Below are 23656 nucleotides of genomic sequence, written 5' to 3' on the forward strand. Positions count from 1 at the left end.
AACTAGATCTAGGAATAATTTAATTGATAAGATTTTCTTTTCGATAGAATAATTAGTAGAAGATAAATAAATTTAATCTAACCCAGACCGTCGTCGTAAGCATATTGCCCAAAGAGTCTTCTCGTCGATCGCGAGAAGATCCATCGACGCGGCTGGTATCCGCGAGTCCGGCGTCGATCGTATCGATCCTGGTCGCTTGTCGAGGTTCTCGTAGGTACGCGCCAGCTCGACGAAAGTATCGGGATTCCTGTCTCCTCGACCACCGGACGCGAATCCTCGTCGTTCTTTCTCCCCGAGGCAAACGCTCGACTACGCTCGGCTAGGAGTCGCGCGCGAGCACCGGGTCATCCGGATTACGCGACGGATACTTTCCCACGGGTTTTTCGCGCGATCGCCAGGGCTTTTTCCGACCGCCTCGAACCGCTTCGCCGAGGCTGACACCGAAGGATGGGATTCCAGCGACGGACTATCTAGATCGTAGATCTACTCTCCCGGTTGACAATACGGATGCGCGAATCCTTCGAGGAACGACTCCGAAACATTCTCCGAGAAATTAGACGACTCTTAAGGCGCAGGACGACATGTTCACCCTTCGAACCTCCCTGCATTTAAATTACTTATTTCTTTCGCGGGAACATCGTTCTCTATTCTTCTTCCAGTTTGCAATTTCTTTTGAACGAATTCAGCAATCAACCCCTTGACTTACGATTTAATTCCAAATGATATTTCAAAAGTATACTATTTAATTCTGTTCGTACAAGGAACGGTCACGAAAAAATATACATTTCCTTTACGGATATTTTAATGTATAAGACTTGATGGTGAGTGATAATTGTGAAACTTGACATCAAGAACTTGTGACGCTTTGAAAGACTTGCCTTGTTAAATAGAAGAACCAAATACCTATATATTTATTTATGATGGACGACATTCGTGACAGTTGACCGAGTCTTCCATTGCTCGCGACTCGACCCCAATAAACATCGTTCTCTATCGTTCTTCCACTTTGCAATTTTTTTTAAACGAGTTTAGCATTCAACCCTTTGACTTACGATTTAATTCCAAATAATACTTCAAACGTATATACTATTTAATTTTGTTCAAGTTCGTACAATGATCACGAAAAACAATACATTTGTTTTACGAATATCTCGTGAATGTAAGACTCGAGTGAGTGGCCTCATAATTGTGAAACTTGACATCAAGAACTTGTGACGAGTCATCGTATGGCAAGGGGTTAAGTCGCTGCAGAGACCTTCCTTGTAAAATAGAAGAACCAAATGCCAATATATTTATTTACGATGGAAAGCATTCTTGACCCCAATAATTTTGGAGCTGAGGCCCGCTAGTGGAGGACGAAAGATCGGCGATTAATTCGCGTCGACGCCTAATTAAATCCAAGTCGAAGGGTTCCCCCTGCGATCACGGTCGTGGCGTAACGAACTCGTGATATCTTTTATACATCTCGGGGCGCTTAAGAATTCGTGTTTTGCCGGTCGCGCGATAACGAAACAACGATCGTCGACGGTCCGCGGTCCCGGATGAATATGAAGCCATAGATTATTCGTTGGCGCTCATCAATCTGCACCTTTTTACGTCAGTGGACGACAGAGGGCTGCGCTGGGGTACGTGATCGGACGTTCCGTGGGCCGCGATCCGCCAGGAACCGGCGATATTAACCCATTAACGTTTATAAATCGTCGCCGATGGAGCGTGAGTCGCCTGCAGAGAGCGTTTCGCGACGCGCATTTACAATGCCGAATATCACGTGGCCCGGCCACGACGTCGGATCGTCGAACGAAGAAAGGCAGAGGGTCGCGTTCGCGATGGAGGAGGACCGTCCAGCCGCGGCTAGGCACGTAAAGGAAGGTGGTAGAGAACGCGTCACGTCTGCGGAACCGCTGCGGAAATGCCAGCTCGTGACTCGTCCGCGCGTCACGTGCCGCGGTACCGTGCCTCGATCCGTCCGCGATTATTTCCCTTTCGCCTTCTCATTACCGGGCTTAAGCCATTAGGCGACACTGACGATCGACGCTTTCAATTACCCCTCGGGGATACATCGATCGCGCGACGTCTTCGCCAGGATTTGTAAGCGTACATGGGGCCCCCACGATTTTTCAGCCCCGATTATTTGACAAAAAATATTTCCTATCGATGTTAATCTGTATTCAACAGATTTCCGATAAGAAATTAAGCTCACTGTTGCATTTTTAAATGGAACTATTTTTAATTTCACTGTATTGTAGGCGACGTCGAGACCTGTTATTTTAATGTTATTGATTTGACAACAAATATTTCCTATTGAAGTTAATCTGTATTCAACAGATTTCCGATAAGAAATTAAGCTCACTGTTGTATTTTTAAATGGAACTATTTTTAATTTCACTGTATTGTAGGCGACGTCGAGACCTGTTATTTTAAAGTTATTGATTTGACAAGAAATATTTCCTATCGAAGTTAATCTGTATTCAACAGATTTCCGATAAGAAATTAAGCTCACTGTTGTATTTTTAAATGAAACTATTTTTAATTTCACTGTATTGTAGGCGTCGTCGAGACCTGTTATTTTAAAGTTATTGATTTGACAAGAAATATTTCCTATCGATGTTAATCTGTATTCAACAGATTTCCGATAAGAAATTAAGCTCACTGTTGTATTTTTAAATGGAACTATTTTTAATTTCACTGTATTGTAGGCGTCGTCGAGACCTGTTATTTTAAAGTTATTGATTTGACAAGAAATATTTCCTATCGAAGTCAATCTGTATTCAACAGATTTCCGATAAGAAATTAAGCTCACTGTTGTATTTTTAAATGGAACTATTTTTAATTTCACTGTATTGTAGGCGACGTCGAGACCTGTTATCTATCAATGGAAAATTTTAAGATGGAAAACACAGTAGTCGCCGCGAATCAGCAACGAATGATAACAGCGCTGTAATAGTGTTTCGGGGGGTAAACAGGAGAATTTTAAAAGATAACAGTGATGTTATCTTGTTACACTTGAATGCAATTTTAAAATTGTCCTTTTTCCTCAGAGAAATTTATAAATGTTTGTGTTACTACATATGAATGGCGACGCCATTGGAGTGCAAAGGGTTAAAGAGAAGAGACACGAATCCTCGCCTCAAAGTTTCCGGTTCTCCGTGCAATCTTTTGTGAAATCGAAACTTTGATCTTGGAGAGTATTAAACTATGGAACTTAGAATTCGCGAAGTCGGTTCAAATTTATTTCGGAGTCGACGCAGTTCCTTGGTCTCGAGAAAAACATCGAGACTCCAACAAACAGTTATGATTGATGCGTTTTCAGGAAAAATGTCTACATTGCCACCCGTGAGCCGGGTGGAAATGAATTATCGTCGACAATTATCAACGAGTGAAATATACGACGGAAGAGGCAGGTCGAGGCGAGCCGTGCAGCAACCACCAATTATTTCTAACGTGGCCTCCCGAGCGTGAAAGAAAGAGACGCGACGGAAAGCAGGACACACTATAATTATCATACCTGATATTGTTCGATTTCCCAAACTTCTTTCACGATTCGATGGCAAGGGTTCGACGTCACGAATAGAAACTATAACGAAGCAGTACTGAAGATTATAGAATGATTAAACGTCGATCCGTTCGTCGCAAAATATTTCATTCTATAATTGGAGTTTCGATTTTTCATGAAATTTTTATACGCGTAAGATTTGTACTAATCTCTGGTTGAAAGTGACTTGCAGAACCGGCGAGATATCGACTATATTCGAGATCATCTATCACACGCATCCACTCGACAGTAATGATTTCTATTATATTGGTCGATTAGGATAAAAGCGATGGCCACTGGAATAAAAACCGATGGTCCTCGAGAATCTAATTATCGTGCACGTTTGCAACGTTGTTCCGTTTAGACGTCTGCAAAATTGACTGTATTACAGGTGACAGAAATGAATTGAATTTTTAAAGAACCATGGAAACTCTTAATTATTTTGCGCTTTTGCGATTCTACCGTCGACGAAATGAATCGCTCGACGAGCAACAAAAATCGACGGGAAAGATTTTCCCATCGAACACCGGGTTCGCTAATTCCAGCAACGATCGACGACCAAATCGACGGATAGAAGAATCGCCAAGATGACGAACAAGATGCGTGATTAATTGTCTCGAACATCCGCGAGGATTAATTGGTGGATCTCGATGGCGACAGCTCGTCGAGTGCCAAGAAGGATCGCCGCGGCGCCGTTCGGTGGTGTTATTAATTGATCACGGACAGGTACTAATTGTGACTCTATCGCGACCGAAAACGATACCCGTTGCACGCTCGTTTTCGGTAATTTACGAGTAACCACGATTTACACCGACGATTTGGACGTCGTTTCGTCGGCGGTACGCGGCGCTCGTTCGAATCTTTCTCTCGATTTCGTTTCTACGCTTGATTGCAAGTGACAGGTGAAACGTTACGTTGGTTAGACAGGTGTTCTGGACGCTTACCAGCGACAGATACTCTGGCCGATAAGCAAAACGAACGGCGCGAAATCGTCCACGGGGACACGCTCCATCGGAACAAACCGACTCCGATATTTCACGATATTTAGCGCGTCGTCGGCGATCGACTATCTTAACCTATCCGCTGAAAACTTTATTATTAATTGGTATGGCTGAGGAATGTATAACAAAGCGAGTTCAGCGAGTAAAGAGAGAGTTCTTCGTCAGCTAGAGTTAAGTTTTAAAAAAGCCTCTTGATAATTAATTTATTACCTCGACACCCATCCACAAGGGGTTTACATGAAATAATCCCTAGAATACGTTGGTAAGAAACATGGTTGTCCGGAAGGGTTAATTCGTTTCTATTTACAAATACGTTTTCTCTATTCGTAGAGGCCCTTCCTTCGTTCTCTTTCGCGCTGATGACTCGGCATCGCGGATGAAACGTTATGAAATACATTACGACTGTTCCCTTTGAACCATTAGCAAGAGCGGTCAATTATTTTTACATCATCATGAATCATTCGAAACTTTTATCCAAGCGGGAAAATTTTCCCTCTCATTCATGGCGCCTTTGGTCTCTCCGTCCGCCATTTTCCACGTTTTCTCGCGCGCCTCGTCACTGAAGCTTGTAAATTAGAACGGGCAAAGATACAACACCGACGAAATTCCAAAAGATTCCGGGTTGACGTGCACAACGAAGCCTCGCGAGTCGTTTTCGAGCAACTGGCCCGGGCGCGTAACGCTCCGCTCTTAAAGATAATGAGCGGTGAGATTGATCGTAAAGGTAATGACCATCGAAGACCACGGGCCCCGTCGATGTTTCGACGACGAAAAAACCCGGGCCAGGACCGCACGATTTCCAAAACTCCGCGGGAGGTGCTCCCGTTACTCGGTTTTACCTGGCCAGGAAACCAGCCGGCGCGGATAAAAACCGCGTCCAAGGGACATTGTTTATATCCCCGTTACTGTCGTCCACCCCTTTGGAATTCGCGGCGGGAGGACAAGGGCGATCGCGGGATGTTTAACAGGATTCGAGCGGGCAATTACCTGAGAGGGGGCGGAGAGGGCACGCGTTAACGAGGATGAAAACGGGAAGGCGTGCGGACGACGATAAATAAAGGGAATCAGGCGGTCAGAAAATCGATTTCTTTTCGAAAGTGATACTATTCACAAATTAAATGTCAAAGTTTCGTGACGTTGTGGTGAAAAATAAGGATTTGTTGGAACAGTTAGTCAAGCGACAAAACAGAAGCTTAAAATAATTTGGACAACTATAAACATAAATCAGTACATTCTGGTGATGTTTTTAAATTTTACTCATTTATGAAGACTCGAGCAATGAAAAGCTACTTGGTGGCTGTAGACAGAATGTAAACGAAAGCTTTAATAATTTAGTATTGCTGCAACAATATTATTCAGTGGGACAGAAATTGTTGAATTTACAGTCTATTTATCGATATGAGTTTCGGATTCGCCGTTATTAAGACAATAACAGACGCGACGCGCGAGACGGTTAGATCAGTAAACTGCCGTCTCGACGGTTACCGGTGTTTACCGTGCGACAAATTTTTTGCTCCCGAATCTCGAATCTCGTACAATATGTCTTTTTAATAATGACGCAAATTATTATTACAATTTTTGCAAAATTTGTATTCAAATTCAAACACCCTGTATACAAATTTAACTTCATTTTCAATTAAATAAACCATTTATAATCGATAAGAATTGTTGAAACTTGTTTGGGTGTGTAGCGTCAAAGTAAATGTGAAAATAAACATCGAAGACAGCAAAAATTATAATAGTTGTTACGTTCATCGGATAGGGGATAAAATGCCCTTTAAAATGAGCGTTTGTGAGAGTCGATAGCTCTATTAGTTCCGGAGATATAGCGATTTTAATTTCAAGTCGATGCGGTGGCTAGTTTCGGAGATAGGGTTTGTTTACGTTTTCGTTGCGCTCGCGCGAGTTCATTCTTCCCCGCGCGCGTAGATAGTAAACAGTGCGTAGTAAATTCTTGGAAATACTACGTCTTCCTGGTCACGTGACTGTCTCGACTCACGCGCGACAAGGAGGTACGACGCGACGCGTCAGACGAGGACAGAGATAGTCAAATTAAGAAAAATACCCTTTTACATAAATTACGATATCTCGGAAACGGAAAGTCCGATCGACAAAAACCAAAAACCATGTTAAAGGGGAAGCTTTGCCGCCGCTAACAATGCCCTAATAATTAATAAATTAATAGTAGTTTCAGAACTGCACGCGTCTAAAGTTTTAGTATTTTTAATACGGGTAAATAGGCTATTATACGCGAGCCGGGCAGTGAGACGGTCGAATTAAAAAAATTACCTTTTACATAAATTACGATATCTCGAAAACGGAAAGTCGGATCGACAAAAACCAAAAACCATTTTAAAGGGGAAGCTTTGCCGCCGCTAACAATGCCTTAATAATTAATAAAACACTAGTAGTTTCGGAACTACACGTGTCTAAAGTTTTAGTATTTTTAATACGCGTGAATAGGCGAGCCGGACAGTGAGACAGTCGAATTGAAAGAAATTACCTTTTACATAAATTACGATATCTCGAAAACGGAAAGTCGGATCGTCAAAAACCAAAAACCACTTTAAAGAGGAAGCTTTGCCGCTTCTAACAACGGCTCAATAATTAATAAAACACTAGTGGTTTCGGAACTGCACGCGTCTAAAGTTTAACTATTTTTAATACGCGTTGTTAGACTGTTCTAAGAAAGTGGACACTGAAAATTCACTCTTTCCGTCTTTGTTATAGATGTACTTCGTATTTATATCAAATAAGACGGGTGATTTTAATGATATAGAATTCCTTCAACATGTGCGTACTGAAAATGTGATAAATATTTTTCTGAATTTTTTTTCTTGTGTTATCGGAGAAATTACTGGAGAAACACACGAGCTTGTCGTAAAATGAGAGTACTCGTTTACCGACGGTAACGCGTTAACATAGGATATTTAGAAACAGCGAGGGGAAATTTTTAAATCGTAGGAAACGATAATCCAGAAGAAGGTTTCGCGTTCTCGGTTGTTGGCGATCGGCGCGACGGCGTAGAGGTAATTGGAGGGAATCGTGGCCCCGGCATTTTTCTTTGGTCGAGCTTTAAAACGGATGACTCAGGATCCGCGGATGGAAAAAGCGGTCGACCTGGAAGCCGCTTCTGTTTCTTGCCGCGCCGTTTCTTCTCGCTGCTCGGCGTCGGTTCGCAAAAAGGAGAGAAGAAGAAACCGAGGGCGTCTCGGGCGGAGCAAATTAATTCCGATTAGCGTACCTCGCGCTTCCATCGATCTCGATCTCCGCTCCAGATACCGTCGACCGGCTTGCGTAACTCCGGTATTTAATATTCCACCTACCGATAAATAACCACCCGTTAACCGCGCCGGACGATCGTCTTCAAACGAACCGCCTCGTCTTTTTATTTTCGTCTAATCGGAGTCCGGAGCTCCATTATCGACGCTTTAACACCCGTGACGGTTTCGGGACGACGATATGCCTGTTCATTAACGCGGGAATGAGTCTCGGAGTGGATGAGCCTTCCCCGATAAACTTGTCTTCGATCTAATTACACTGGAGTGCCGGGGAACGGGAGAAAAATTGTTGTGTAAACATTCATCTATGATGAATACATAACAGGAGGAAAGAAGCAAACTTGCAATCGATTTACGAGTTAAACGAGTTGTATGTTGGTATAATTATCTCGAAAGTGTCTATTAATAACGTCGGAATGCTACGAGAAAGAATTATAGCTTCCATGAAATTCGAACAATGATAAAACGTCTCCAGGTTTGCGTTCAAAGAAGAAATTCGCCATAACTCGAAAACAATGCCGAATAGTATGCTTATACGAACTGTTTTTATTGTTTCCGTGTGTCGAATCTAGTCCTGAAGTGCACTAACTGTGATCTGTTCACTGAGAATGCACGGAGAGCAACGTTACGCGTGGATAAAAATTCGTTCTAAACAGCTGTCTCGTCTTTAGCGGGTATTTAAATAATTTTTGACACGTTAAAGCGCCTCGTACGCATCGTAAGAGACTCCCACCGGAGTTTTTAGCTGAGCAGAAGAACAAAGCGTCCGCGGACGCTAAAAATAATTCAATCAGCCGAGGCATCGGAAGCGCGCAATCGCGGCGGCAAGACAGCCGAAACGATCGAAAGAAATAATAATAATAGAGTAGGTTCCCCCGAGTAATAACGGTATTATTTCGTGGGAGCAATTCCCGACAAACGTATTCAATCGGCCAGAACTCGTTATCCCGGTTCGTTCGACGATCCTCCCAGCCCTAACGGCCGCCGGTTCTCTGCCCGTGGGGGGAAAAGATCGTTTCTCGCAGAGGGATAAAGGGTTTCCAAAGCGGAAAAGTTGAGAGAGTAAGGCGTCGAAGGCAGGTTCGGGCCGGTAGCGGGCTGTTAGCCGGACGGGGGTTGATGCGAGCGCAAGGGAGGATAAGTAGAAGGCAGCGTTGCTCGCTATAACGTAGGTGATTTCAGCAGAATTCATGGTTGCTTGATTACAAGTAATAAACCGTGCGTTAGGACAAGATTTATGAGCATCTCCGGGCACCTATAGTCCCTGATCGCCACCCTGGGGCCTCGTTTCTGTTCTTCTTTTGCTGCGAGCAGTCGAACCGGCCCTCTTCCCGACGCTCTCGAACGACGCCCGAGACCGAACGAGATTCAGCTGCCCGACGAGCCTGCTACAGCTGTTGCCTCGGTTTAATTACACGAATTCGATCTTTCAGAAGCGTCGCTATCTCTTAGAATAATCGTACTTCGAGTCCAATACATAAGAGAGACTGAAAATTGTGATAGAATGCAGTTGCACTGGATAGCAACTTGTGGATCGAAGAATCGAGATCATAGCTCAAAGTATCGTCATTCAATTGGTCAGATTACATTCTTGCTATGTCTAGTTACGCCTGATTACGTGGCAGTTTCCTTACTTCTTTATGCTCTTTCTTAGGACTTTTTAGAATAGAATAAAATATAAAGTTTTCGTAAATTAACACCTTCAGTTCCTTAACGGAGATTATAAGAATTGTGACCGACTCTTACGGCGTACTGATAGGAACTGAAACTCAATCACGATTGTGATATCCACGAGCCAGACTCGTTAAGTACGGGAAGGATTTGTACTTAAAATTCAAAATCAAAGCGTCAAGTCATCTCGAGTTGAAAAAGTCGTCGGGTACAAAGGGTTGAAAGCTCTGGCAAAGATACTTAGAAATCCAAATAAAAACGAAGCCGAATTCAACGTCTCGAAAATGTCCAGATTAGCCAGCAATGCGAAGCGCAACGGGAACCATCAATCCACGTCTCGGTGAGTCCACCCACGAGAGCGGCTCGCAAAGCAGAACCGACGCGATCGACCGGGAACCGATCGGCTCCCTGTAAGTCGAGGATCCAAAGGGGCAATGTATCATCCCGTTTATCGTATCACCGGGAGCCGGGGTCCCCAGGAAAGCCCGATTCTCGCGTACTTTTACATGCCGTTGCACGGATTCGTCATTAGTTTATCTTGTTGGGTTCTCACGGGCGAGGGCGTATCGGGCCCGATACCGATTATTCTCCGGGACGCCTAGGCTCGTTGCGATACGACCGACACGCTGTACGTTATCGAACCAGCTCCGCGGCATTCTGGCCTTCCTCTCGCTCGTTAGCAACTCCTGGACCGATAACTCCGCCGGCCATCGCGAGCAAAGACCGCCGTTCCTCGTTCCGAGATTGGTCGAGACTTTCGGGGACACGTTGGTTTCGAAAGTGCTGCCAAGAATCGGCGCCAATGGCATAAATATGGAAAACTGGAGGAAACAACGTCGATTGCGGATAGATTTCACGATGCACCGCGTGGAAGACGCGACAGTTCCCGTGCTCGACGACAGAGGGCCGCGATCGACCGGTTATTTCTCGCAAGCGCTGCTATTCGACTCGCTTTTCCCCTACAACACCGAGTTTATAATTTTCTCCTACTTCCTATTTCTTTGTAATTAGAATCACGTCTCTACTTCACAACTTGAACCCTTTTCTACAATATTATTTGTTTTGTTGCTTTATATTAATTTCTGATATTGTTAAATTATAAATAAAACAGTACAGAAGGCATAAAATGTTGGATTTCTTTAATGATTCAAACGAAACTTTGAGTGTCCGGTACTAGAACTAAGGGGGAACTGCCCCTAAATGTTGGGAGGAATCACGCGCTCGCCGACAGAGGGCCACGATCGACCAGTAACTTTCTCGCAAGCACTCCTATTCGATCACTTTTTTCAACGAGTCGCCACGAATTTGTCAACTATTTCCAACAGTCGAGTTTATAACTTTTTCCTCGATTGACCACGGAACGTTTCGGAGTGAATCTCTGGAGGAATCGAGCGGCTCGGCCATCGTAAACGCCATCGAGGACGACGCTCACGGGGCATCGACTATTTATTTATGCAAACGAGCCGATGCCGCGAAGTAGCCGGTTAACGCGCGCTTATTTACAAGGATAATAACAATTTCGAGGGCGATATACGAGCCAAACATCGAATATCGTTGGAGTGGACGCGCGGGGAACCCTGGGGATCGCGGACGACGTTGCCTGGGTGGCCCGGTCGCGGCACCCCGGCGAAAAGTAAGCCGTGCCGCGCAACGACGTTGTAAATTGACGCGTTTACCGATAAACTGGCGTGTAGCGAACGAACTGCGAATTAATCAGCCGGCGAAGCAACGGGCCGCGGGCTACGAGATCGTAAACGGGAGCGAGGGAATATGTTTTATTCAAATTACGGGCACAGGTGGACGGGCGACGGGAGCGAGCAGAGGGTATCTTTATCAGTCGATCGACCGCCGATCACCGTGATCGACGACGGAAAATTATATATTTCGTCGGGTTTTAAGTAAAAATTATTCAGTCCGCGAAGACACGACCGGTGGAATCGGTCGCGCGGGACCGATTGAGCAATTCAATCTCCGACGTTTTACTCCGCCGTGGAATATGTGCAATTGCGACGCCATTAGTCGCCGTACGAAACGCGATACGGGCGAAACGAGTTTGCGCCTGGTCGACGGCCAGATACTGAAACCACGATCTCTCGAAAATTCATAAGAAATGATCCCGTGCGTTCTACGATGCAAAAGGTGATCGTAGGGAACGGACGAGTTTACTAAATTCATTCGATGCACTAAATGCACTTTGTTCAGATGCAAAGTAATTAAGAACGTACGCGTCGAGAGGTGCGATAACAATGTTATCCGCAAATCGTTCTTTCTATTTCTATCTGCCCGTCTACAGATACTTAAAGCAATTTGTAAAACAGCTACCTTGATTTTGATAAACGTTGAACGTTGCTCTCTGTTCTGCAACGCGGTCAAATGTAGGGTACCTCCCTCAATGACCAAGTATCGAGACCAAGAGTCGAATTGATATCGAATGATTAATTAACGACTACCATATTTACCGCAGGTACAGCAGCCACGCGGAACCGCAGACACAAAGGAGAAGCAGTCTTACCTGGAACAAAAATAAAAACGAGGTTTCGTAAATCCAGCACACGATTCGACGCACCACACACACCCACACGCTCGTACACACTCTTCTCGTCTCTCGTAGGGATACGTTCGCGTGGCTCTCGAAATCTCACGAGGCTCGTACTCGAGCGGAGGCGTGAGAGCCGAAACTCCCGCTGGCTGTTGCACGTGTGCAGCGAAACGCCAAGATTTATTCCCTGAGAGCATTATCAGTCGGTGAGTTTCGATCGTAAAACGCTAGCCAAGACTCGAATTAACGTGAGGTTCTTCTGGGACCTGGACAGTTCCACGAACCCGATTAAATAACATGTTTCTCCAGAGATATTTTCGTTAAAAACGAGCGATGCATTCGTTAAGCTTCCAAAGCTTACCCAAGTTCGAAATATAGAAGGCTTTCGAAGGTTTGAGAGCTTCGAATTGGAATTAGAGTTTCCAAATTCGATAAAGATACTCTAAAATCGCTTTGTGCGAAGAATAGCGCGCACACGTTTGAGTAAAAGGTTCTGAAAGACGGAAACCTTGACTCGATCGGCCGACAAAACTATCTCGATTGCGAAACCGAGAATTTGCAGCTCGTTGCCGCGCGACAGGGGAGAAAAAACGAGGATTTTTCTCGCCGTTAGACGAGGTCCGCGATTCGAGCGCGATGATTACCATTCAAAGTGCGATACCGTTCAACCGTGAGATTATGCGTCGATGCCTATCGATCTTCCAGAGAAGCCAAACGGCTCGTTCGTAACCTTACCCTCCATTACGAGGGCAACGTTCGTTCCGCGGGTCCGCAAATCACTATCTTCCCCGACGCCGCGAACACCCGTGATCCTTTACGCCTAAAAGCACCGTGTCCCGGGCTATGAAAGCCTCTCGCGTCGAAACCCTTCTGCATTTACGACGCTGATCCCGCTTCAAACCTTTGGATAACGGCCAGCAATTTTCCTTGTAATTCGTCGGACCCCGAAATCGCGTTTGCTATCGGAAACGGGGCGTGTAGAATTATTTTTCCGGTTCCAAGAAATCCTGTAAAGTGAGAAAACCCCCATAAAAATGGTCCAGTTTTCAAACAGCCATAACTCCTACAATAGTGAATATATTTCAATGAAACTTTTTTCTGAATTAGGGCACATAGGTACATACAAAAAAGTATCACACAACTTTTCTATAGAGCGTGAAACAAAATGATTAAAAATCGAAAACGAATTTTTAAGAAAAATTGACAAGGCGTAGGTGCCTAAATTTTTCGGCGAAAAAAAAAATTTCAAATCGTTTTGGAAAAATTATTTTCGGTTGAGGGGGTCAATTACAATCATTTTTTATCAATAGACATACCCCCGAATTCCTACGTATTTTCAAGAAAAAAATTCTTTACTGAAAATGTAATGTCTGACCAGAAATGATTCCTCTGAAATTTCATGCGTGTGCTTAACAAATTATCGGAAGGATTTTAATGTTTCAAAATGCAAGGAACGCGATATGGGATCTTTACCTCATTCATACAAGAAATTTCCTCTCCTAAAACAATCGACGACTGCTCGTTCGTTTTACTGTCACATATTCTCGTCGTAATACTGTCTGACGTGTCTATGAATTGCATTATTATAAGTTGATTTTTTTGCTTTTGTCCCTGTTCGAAACGCTGGTGCTGCGTCTTCGAGCAGAGCGCGCGCGCTCACGCAAGGGTGCCGCTGGTTGTGTTGCGTAACACTGGCGCCAGCCCGTAATGCCGCGGGGCCCGGGAATGACTCACCGAGACGAAGAACACTGGCCGAGGCTGACCCACCTATCGCGCAACCGAGGACCCGTCCAAGGTGCCTCGGAGACAGTTTGTGAGAGTGACTTGTTCGTCAGGACGATACGCGCCGGCTGACCCATTTTTTATTCCGTTTGCGCGGGGCCCATTCTTATCGGCGCTTCTAGAAGGCCCCTTCGCGAATAATCGACCCGTTCTCTCGCGTACCCGGCCGTGGCAGGTTTGTTTGGCCGCGGCGTTTTCTGGGGAAAGTTCGCAAGGCGTCGACCTTGGCGCGAGCCGGGGATTCTTGACCCCGAGAATACCTCTTGGGGCCCCGGTGCTTCTCGAATTTTTGCGACACACGGGGGCCCCCCGAGTCTTATTCGCGAGAAAATCTGCCCAGGAAAATTGTACAGCGTTACAGTTTAAACGTTGCTTCGAAACTGAGGTGGACACTTTAGAGATTTCTTTGAAAACTCGCAGTTTAAGAAGCCTCTAGGATTTGGGGACTTTAACGATCCGCAGCGATTTTTAGTTAACAGCTACTTTCATCTTTTGGAAACCGTTTGCAGTATTGTATAATCATTGAAATAAGAAATTATCACGAGATTTATTGGGTCTTCTGGCTTCTTGCAACTAGGAGATGATTTGGCGCGACTACAATAAGTAGTCTCTGTATTTACAAAGACACAGATCTCGTAAAACAAATATTTGCCCTCGGTAGAGAATACACACCACATTGTACTACTTCGATCGTTCCCTTTGTATGTACCATCACGATATTTAAGAAATAACTTTCTATTTAATTTTGAATGACATTGCACAACATCTGGATCTCAGAATTGCATAAATAGAACGATTACTCGTGCAAACTCTATACACGCGAAACCAGACATAATTGAACAATCTCTAGGTAGAAAATTATCCTTGCAGCGTATTGTAAATGAATTATTTTGTTTATTTGCTGTTCCTTACGGAAAACGGCCAAGGATCCACTCTGGGACCAGGCTGGTCGTACGAAGGATCGCTTCAGGTGTCTTCGGGGTCGTCGTAATCGAGGGTGCGCAAATCGTGCGAAAGAAATCGACGCGGTGGCTAGCAAAAGAGCGCGTCGGAGCGCACAGAAGCCGAAAAGCGGCGGGCGTGGGGCTTTATTGCGCCGGGCCAGGATATAAAACTTCGGGTTACAAGGCTGCAGCGTGCTCGCAAAACAACTCGAACGGAGCCGGTCCACCGGGTTCGCGATCCCGTCCACCGGGGTATGTACTTTCTTTCTCGGCCTCAACGGGCCGCGGCATCACGAGCGCGCTGACCTAAATGATCGCCGAACGCTCGTTCGGGGCTACGCTTTTATCGTCGAGTTTTACCGCGCTCTTTTCGGCGATCGTTCTTTTGTTTCTCCGGGCCCCGACTCGCTACTATGACTCCGGCTACGCCGCTATCTACCTGCCGCGAGGAGAAAGCGGATCGACCGTGAGCGACGCGCCTCGACGCCAGGACGATCGGGCATAGACGATCGCGCGGGGATTAGTCAATCTCCAGATAGCCAGAGAATCATGCAATTCGTTAAAGAAAACGTATACGAACACGTTCTCGGGTGTTTCTCGCTTTCGTTTGCAACGCGATCGAGCCTAATGCAGATAAGAATCGACAATTTTTTAGTACAATTCGATTTACGAACAAATCTTCACAACACAAAATGTCTCAGATGACTTGCTGTGTCTCGTAAAGAATCCCCTTCCAAACAATAACATTTCACTTTCTCATCAACTTCCACTTACACCCTCAACTCTCCTCCATGCAGGTAGAGTAAAACTAAATTAAGGTATCTTCTATATTTGATCTGCTTAGTATGTGTTTATCTTTTCTGTGATAGCTTTAATGGTTCCCATTGATTTTATCTTGAAAACTTGTACGTCAATTACCGTGGTAATAATTTAAGATCTATCCATTTTTCATTAATTCCTATGCAGAAAACAGTTTTAGTTTACGAACGACCTTTAGGAACGAATTAAGTTCGCGAACCGAGGTTCGACTATACAGGGTGTTCGGCCACCTCTGGGAAAAATTTTAATGGGGGATTCTAGACGCCAAAATAAGACGAAAATCAAGAATACCGATTTGTTGATGAAGGCTTCGTTAAACAGTTATTAACGTTTGAAGTTCCGACCGTACTGAATTTTTTTCTCGAAAATGCGCAAGATTTCGGGAGTATGTCTATTGACCAAAAATGATTGTAATTGACCCCCATAACCGAAAATAATTTTTTTAGAACGATTTGAAATTTTTTTTTTCCGTCGAAAAATTTCACACCTTCTCGAATTTTTTTCTCGAAAATCGGTAGGAATTCGAGGGTATATGTAATGACCAAAAATGATTGTAATTGACTCCAGAACCTGGAAATAATTTTTTTAGAACGATTTAAAATTTTTTAATTTTGTCGAAAAATTTCACACCTTCTCGAATTTTTTTCTCGAAAATCGGTAGGAATTCAAGGGTATATGTAATGACCAAAAATGATTGTAATTAACCCCAGAATCTGCAAATAATTTTTTCAGAACGATTTGAAATTTTTTTTTTCGTCGAAAAATTTAGGCACCTACCCCCTGTCGATTTTTCTTAAAAATTAGTTTTTCATTTTTGATAATTTTATTTGACGCCCTATAGAAGAGTTGTCTAATACTTTTTTTTAGGTACCCACGAGCTCTACTTCAGAAAAAAGTTTCATTGAAATATGTATATTCACAATTGTAGGAGTTATGGCTGTTTGAAAATTGGACCACTTTTATGTGGTTTTTCTCATTTTGCGGGGTCAAGGACCAACTTTTCGAATATTTTTGCAATTTGTACATATTCTCCACCAAAATACGCGTAGTTTGCTTTTTTAAACATTAAAATCGCCCAATCCGTTCAGAAGTTATGACGTTTTAAAGATTCACACGAAATTTCGGAGTAACATTTCTGGCCAGAAATTATATTTTCGGTAAGGAATTTTTTTCTCGAAACTGAGTTGGATTTCGAGGGTATGTCTGTTGACCAAAAATGATTGTAATTGACCCCCGCAACTAAAAATAATTTTTCCAAGACGATTCGAAAGTCTTTTTTTTCACCCAAAACTTTCAGCATTTACTCGAATTTTTTTCTCGAAAGTGGGTAGGATTTCGGGGTTATACATAATGACCAAAAATGCTTGCAATTGACCCCTGCAACTAAAAATAATTTTTCCAAGTCGATTCGAAAGTCTTTTTTTTCATCCAAAATTTTCAGCACTTACTCGAATTTTTTTCTCGAAAATCGGTAGGAATTCGAGGGTATATGTAATGACCAAAAATGATTGTAATTGACCCCCGCAACTAAAAATGATTTTTCCGAGACGATTCGAAAGTCTTTTTTTTCACCCAAAACTTTCAGCATTTACTCGAATTTTTTCCTCGAAAGTGGGTAGGATTTCGGGGTTATACATAATGACCAAAAATGCTTGCAATTGACCCCTGCAACTAAAAATAATTTTTCCAAGACGATTCGAAAGTCTTTTTTTTCACCCAAAACTTTCAGCATTTACTCGAATTTTTTCCTCGAAAGTGGGTAGGATTTCGGGGTTATATATAATGACCAAAAATGATTGTAATTGACCCCTGCAACCGAAAATAATTTTTCCAGAACGATTTGAAATTTTTGAATTTAATTGTTAATAACTTTTTAACGAAGCCTCCATCGACAAATTGGTATTCTTGATTTTCGTCTTATTTTGGCCGCTAGAATCCTCTGTTAAAATTTTTCCCAGGGGTGGCCGAACACCCTTGTATTTCGATGCCGAGGGCGTCGAGGACCGTCCCGCTGGCGATCGTGATCCACGCGCGAGGGATCGAGGGAGCTCCTCGTTGGCGCGGAAAAATCGCGCTGGCGAAGAAATTGAAAGTATCGCGTAGCTCGATAATGGATCGCGTATCTCTGGCCGTTCTCGAAGCGTGCGTAGAGAGCAATACGAAACGCGATAATATTAATCACGGTTTCTTCTCGCGGAACGAAGGATTATTACGGCCGGGGAGCAATCTGCTAGTCGTCCGACGCTCATCCACCGATGGCACCGCTATCGATCATTCCCCGGTGCACCGTAATGCCATTGTCGAGCCATGACTAATTGCCAGAGTGACCGAGTACCACGCTTGCCAATTGTAATTAACCGTCGCCCGGAGATGATCGCGAGAGGATCCTTCCCCGGCGCTCCCTTCGGGGGACAGGCGGAAGATCAAGCGTCGGTTCCTCGAATAAAAATCGGAATTCGCGGTCCCGGACCCATTAGCTACGTGCTCGTAATTGGAGAGTATCGGATCCAGCGCGTACGAGCTTCGATGGCGAATTTCCATCGCGAATCGAATTTGCACGGTCGAATTTCCAATTTCTCGGCCGCGATTTGCATAATTTATTGGTACGTAAAATCTCCGCGACCGTAGCCGTCCAACGAGGACCGCGTTTTCTTATTAAATGAAATTACATTTCGGGGCCTCTCGAATTAACATAACGACCTCGTATCGTCGCTACGTCCTACCAGATGGATATACAGACCGTTGCGTAACGCGCGAGTACTTGCTTTGAAGATGAATCGAGGACCCAAACGCGACGAAATTGGCTCGATTTCACCCAGACAGGACAAACTTTACTCTTTATTTTATCGTACGTACGGTTACACCCTTTGCGCGGGCGCACTTTATCTTGTAAAACTTTTAATTGGACTTATTTACGTACGATATTCCGAGCCCCGTAGGAAATATCGAGAAAAAGAATTCGACATCGCTGTAATGATTATCGAGATCGTTTTAATTGTAGTTGTTACTCGGAAAATTTAATGGATTCCTCGATAGGATAATGGCATAACTTACAGGGTGATTCGAGGAAATCCGGTTTCGCCGGTCGAACGCTTGAATTTCAAATTATTTGACCGGATAATCGGTCGCGTAACTGCGTACATGGATAATTGGCAGTTATACTCTCTGCACACGCGATCTCGCCTTACAACCAAATTAAACTTCTACAACGTTTCAGTGTCTCGAGAATTATCCGGTTATCTTTACAGGAAATGCTCGACGCCGGGTTACTTCTTTACCCAAACTGGCGGAGACGTATCGGAGATCTTCTCATTCGTTAAAAAATTCCAGGCGTTTCTCAGATTCGCCGGCAATCTCGGTCAATTACGTAGAACGTTCTCGAGGCTGGCGTTGGCGTCCTACGAATAACGAATCGCGGTATCCGAGTTCCCATTAGACACGTTAACCATATTTATTTTTGCTGAGTCAATGTGTCTGAGACTGTATCAACAAGTGTGCCACAATAATTAACAAACGTTCCACGGTCAATAAAGTTTCATTCTTTTGCCTCAAATATATTTTCATGATTTGAATGATCAACCCAGAGTATTGTCTAGATACAATTAACAGATCTACAGGGTGTTCGACCACCCTTGGGGAAAAATTGTAATGGGAGATTCTAGAGGCCAAAATAACACGAAAATCAAGAATACTAATTTGTTGATGGAGGCTTCGTTAAAAAGTTATTAACGTTTAAAGTGAGTAGGATTTCGGGGGTAGGTCTATTCACCAAAAATTATTGTACTTGACTCCTGCAACCGAAAATAATTTTTCCAGAACGATTTGAAATTTTTCAATAACTTTTTAACGAAGCTTCAGTCAAGAAATTGATATTCTTGATTTTGGTCTTATTTTGGCCTCTAGAATCTCCCATTAAAATCTTTCCCAGGAGTGGTCGAACACCCTGTATATATTCCCTGTAAAATCCTGTGCAGTCTCCTCGTAATAACAATTTTTCCGGTAACTGTATACATTATTGTAATCCCCAGTGCGCCATCGATCTCTCGAAGCGCGAACGAGGCAGCTGAAACGCCACCCAGGTAATTACCCCCCTGTCGTAGGCTATGCAGCACGGAAAATCGGCTCGTGGCGACGCCTACGTGACGACCAAAGACCGGCAAAGGTCATCGAGGACCTGCAAAGCCGGGTAAGCGCGAGTAAAGGTGATCGACGGGCGCATCCTGTCGCGTAGGAGACCCCTAGGGATCCAGGATCCCCGCAAGAAGCGTCCCCTTTAATTAGCGTATAACAGGCGGCTCATACGGCGTGACTGACTGCTCGATTCCTCGAGGAGGGTAGACGCGAGGTGCCCAGAAGGTGGCAACGAACACAGGCCGAACCGCCACGGAAAATTATAAAAATCGAGGATCGTCGGGAGAGGGGGGCGAGCTGCCCATGGTGATCGTTGTTCGTGGTTGGGTAGCCGGGCAAAAACCAACAAACGAGTTCCCCGCCTCCCCCTCTCGGCCTCCCCCCGTTGGTACACGCGGTCGCCTCCGCCTCCTCGTGCTTGGACGCCGAGAAGCCGAAGAACGAACGATTCGTAAGCGATCCTCGTAGCGACCGTTCGTCGCCGGCGGCCTGAACGCCTCGAAAATACAACGTCGATATAGAAACTCGTTTCGCTCGACCTTCCCACCGTGCAACCGAGCCGTCTTCCGGGCTTCTGCGACGCTCCTCGGACCGATAACGATCTGCCACCGTGGCCCAAGGATCCACCAGCCGCCCCGGAATGTGTGCCAGCGTCGCACGGTGCCCCGTCTGTCACGCGGAACGCGACAAAACAGAATCGCGATCGATATTCCGGCCCCTGACAAGACCTCGGAGGGTCGACAAGGACAAAATGACATATGCCCCCTTTCTCGATTCACCGAAGCTGCCCAAAGTAAGTTCGGATCGTCTCGTGGGAGTCGAGAGAGAAAGACTCACACATCCCTTCTCGCTCCTGAACAACTAATATCCGACCTCCCGTCAACAGGTCTCCACTGGCCTCTGCTGACCGCTGCAGACCACTCCTGGAATTTCTGACAACGTATAACGATTATGACTGGCTACTGTTAGCCTCTCCCAGCCTCTGTGGCCTCTGCTGACCACCGCTTATATTTCTGACAACGTATAACGATTATTACTGACGTCTGCCTGCCTCCACTGGCCACTGCTGGCCGCTGCTGACCACTCCTGTTACTTCTGACAACGTATGACGATTACGACTGGCTACTGTTAGCCCCTGCTGGACTCTGCTGACCACAGCTGACCACCCCTGATGCTTCCGACAACGTATAACGATTACTACTTGTTACTGCTTGCCCCTGCTGGACTCTACTTGCCTCTGCATGCCTCTGCTGGCCTCCGTTGGCCTCTGCTGACCGCTGCTGACCACTGCTGACCACTGTTGACCACTGCTGGCCATTGCTGACCACTGCCGACCACCGCTTATATTTCTGGCAACGTACAACGATTACTACTGGCTACTGCCAGCCTCTGCTGACCTCTGCCAGCATCTCCCGACCTAAGCTGGCCTCTGCCAACATCTCCCGACGTCAGCTGACCATCGCTGACCACTTGTGACACGATGTAATATAATATAATATGTTTATATATATTAAAGTTTTGTATAATGTAAATCTATGGCAATAAATGATATAATTTCAAAGAATTCTATGTATTCTCATCATTTTTTACCCCTCCTTCCCTCTCCAAATTGGAAATGACGTCATTTCTAAAAATTCCTGAAAATTCTCGGATCCCTGAAACTTACCGGCGTTCCTGAAATTTCTCGGAATCCCTGAAATTTCCAAGAAGTTTCAGGCAGCGGCTAAAATTCTGGCCTGAATTTTTCGGCAAAAATTTAAAGAGCTATTACGTTATTACGTAAGCTATTGCTCTTCAAAATTTCTCGCGGCCGGAATTTTTCGGCAAAAATTACGTAATATTACGTAACATTATGTAATATTACGTAACATTACGTAATAGCTCTTCAAAATTTCTCGCGGCCGGAATTTTTCGGCAAAAATTACGTAATATTACGTAACATTATGTAATATTACGTAATATTACGTAATAGCTCTTTAAAATTTTAGCCGAAAAATTCAGGCCGGAATTTTTGCCGCTGCCTGAAACTTCTTGGAAATTTCAGGGATTCCGAGAAGTTTCAGGGACGCCGGTAAGTTTCAGGGATCCGAGAATTTTCTGGAATTCTTAGAAATGACGTCATTTCCAGGAATTCGCAAAACTTCCTGGCGGCGGGAAATTTGAAATCTTTCTGGGAAACTGAGAAAATTTTAAAAGATTCGGAGTGTCTTATAACTAAGGGAATGATTTCGATAGGAAAAGAAGGGCGAAAATGACGAGAACACATAGAATTCTTTGAAATTATATCATTTATTGCCATAGATTTACATTATACAACACTTTAATACATATAAACATATCATATTATATTACATCGTATCACAATTTGTCAGCAACGGTCAGCAGTGGTCAGCGATGGTCAGCGACGGTCAGCTGACGTCGGGAGATGTTGGCAGAGGTCAGCAGAGGGTGGCAGTAGCCAGTAATAATCGTTGTACGTTGCCAGGAATATAAACGGTGGTCAGCAGTGGTCAGCAGCGATCAGCAGAGGCCAGCTTAGGCCAGGGGACGCTGGCAGAGGTTAACAGAGGAAGGCAGGAGTCGTAGTAATCGTTGTACGTTGTCAGAAATATAAGCGGTGGTCAGCAGAGGCCAGCAGTGGCAAGCAGAGATCACCAGAAGCGAATAGTAGCAAGTAGTAAGCGTTATATGTTATCAGAAGCATCAGAGGTGGTCAGCAGCGGTCAGCAGAGACGAGCAGAGGGATGCAGTGGCAAGCAGAGATCAGCAGGGGCGAACAGTAGCAAGTAGTAATTGTTATACGATGTCAGAAGCATCAGGGGTGGTCAGCAGTGTTCAGCAGAGGCCAGCAAAGGCATGCACAGGCAAGCAGAAACCTGCAAAGGCAAGCAGAGACTTGTAGGGGCATGCAGTAGTAAGTATTAATCGTTATACATTATCAGAAATACCTGCAGTGGTCGGTAGCGTTCGACAGAGGCCAGGAAAGTTCAGCAGAGACAAGCACACGCTGACAGAGATCAGCAAAGACCAACAGAGGTTAGCAGAAGTCGGTAGTAATCGTTATAGGTTGTCAGAAATATAAGCGATGGTCAGCAGAGTCCAGCAGAGGCAAGCAGTTATCAGGAGCAGGCAGTAACAGTCGCTGTATGGTGTCAAAAGTTGTCGGGAGTTTTGTACTTTTGTCAGCACTGGTCATCAGAGGTCATCAGAGGCAAACAGAAACCAGGAGTAATTTGCAGAGTTCAGTAATGAGCTCTAGGAAAGGCAAGTAAAAATACCTGGCCAGTCGAGATTCAGTTGTTAAGAGCGAGAAGGCAAATGTGAGCGTTTCTCTCTCCCACGAGGCGGTCCGAAATTACTTCGGGCAGCGTCGGAATAATCAGTTTGCCTTTGTCGACTTTCCGAAACTCTACGAGCTCACGTACGCGTGATCTGGTATGTGTGAGTAGGTAGGTATGTAGAAAGTTGCAAAGTGGCAACTTATTAATTGCTCGTTCAGTTTTATGATAGCTTCTCTTGTCTAGAATGTGATAGTTTTTTTTAAAAAGAAACTGTAAAACTGTATAAAACTTTGTGCATCGATTGTGTCGTACATATTTACTAACGAAGAAAGGATCGAAAGAGGGGAATAATTTTTGCGATTGCCAAAACCGGTCGCCCGATGGCAAAGAACAATTCTAATGGGAGTCCAACCGAGCCGGTTGCTTTAATCTCAAGCGGTAGATAGAGTGTTAAGATCGAGCAGCGAGCGCAGAATCTCCTAGGATTATCCGCGGACGCCGCGTCGGCAGAAGAAAGTTCCCAGCAAAATCAATCGTCGGTACAACAACCTCTGGGAGTTTTCCCCCTATCCTGGGCTCCTGTTGCTCCTGTCGAACGAGCTGGCAGTAAATCGACCGCTCGGCTCATGTCCTCCGTCCCTCCTCGTCGCGCGAAGGCGTATACCGAACGAAAGC

The 23656-nt window shown here is 44.7% G+C and overlaps 1 protein-coding gene across 2 annotated transcripts in view; it reads right to left on the reverse strand.

Annotated features, from left to right (window-relative positions):
• Positions 1-23656, reverse strand: part of LOC143342962 (uncharacterized) — a 282929-nt gene that overhangs the window by 126296 nt on the left and 132977 nt on the right. The gene's annotated exons all lie outside the window — the stretch shown is intronic.

This window comes from Colletes latitarsis, chromosome 6 (genome assembly GCF_051014445.1).
Source record: "Colletes latitarsis isolate SP2378_abdomen chromosome 6, iyColLati1, whole genome shotgun sequence".
Lineage (NCBI taxonomy): Eukaryota > Metazoa > Arthropoda > Insecta > Hymenoptera > Colletidae > Colletes > Colletes latitarsis.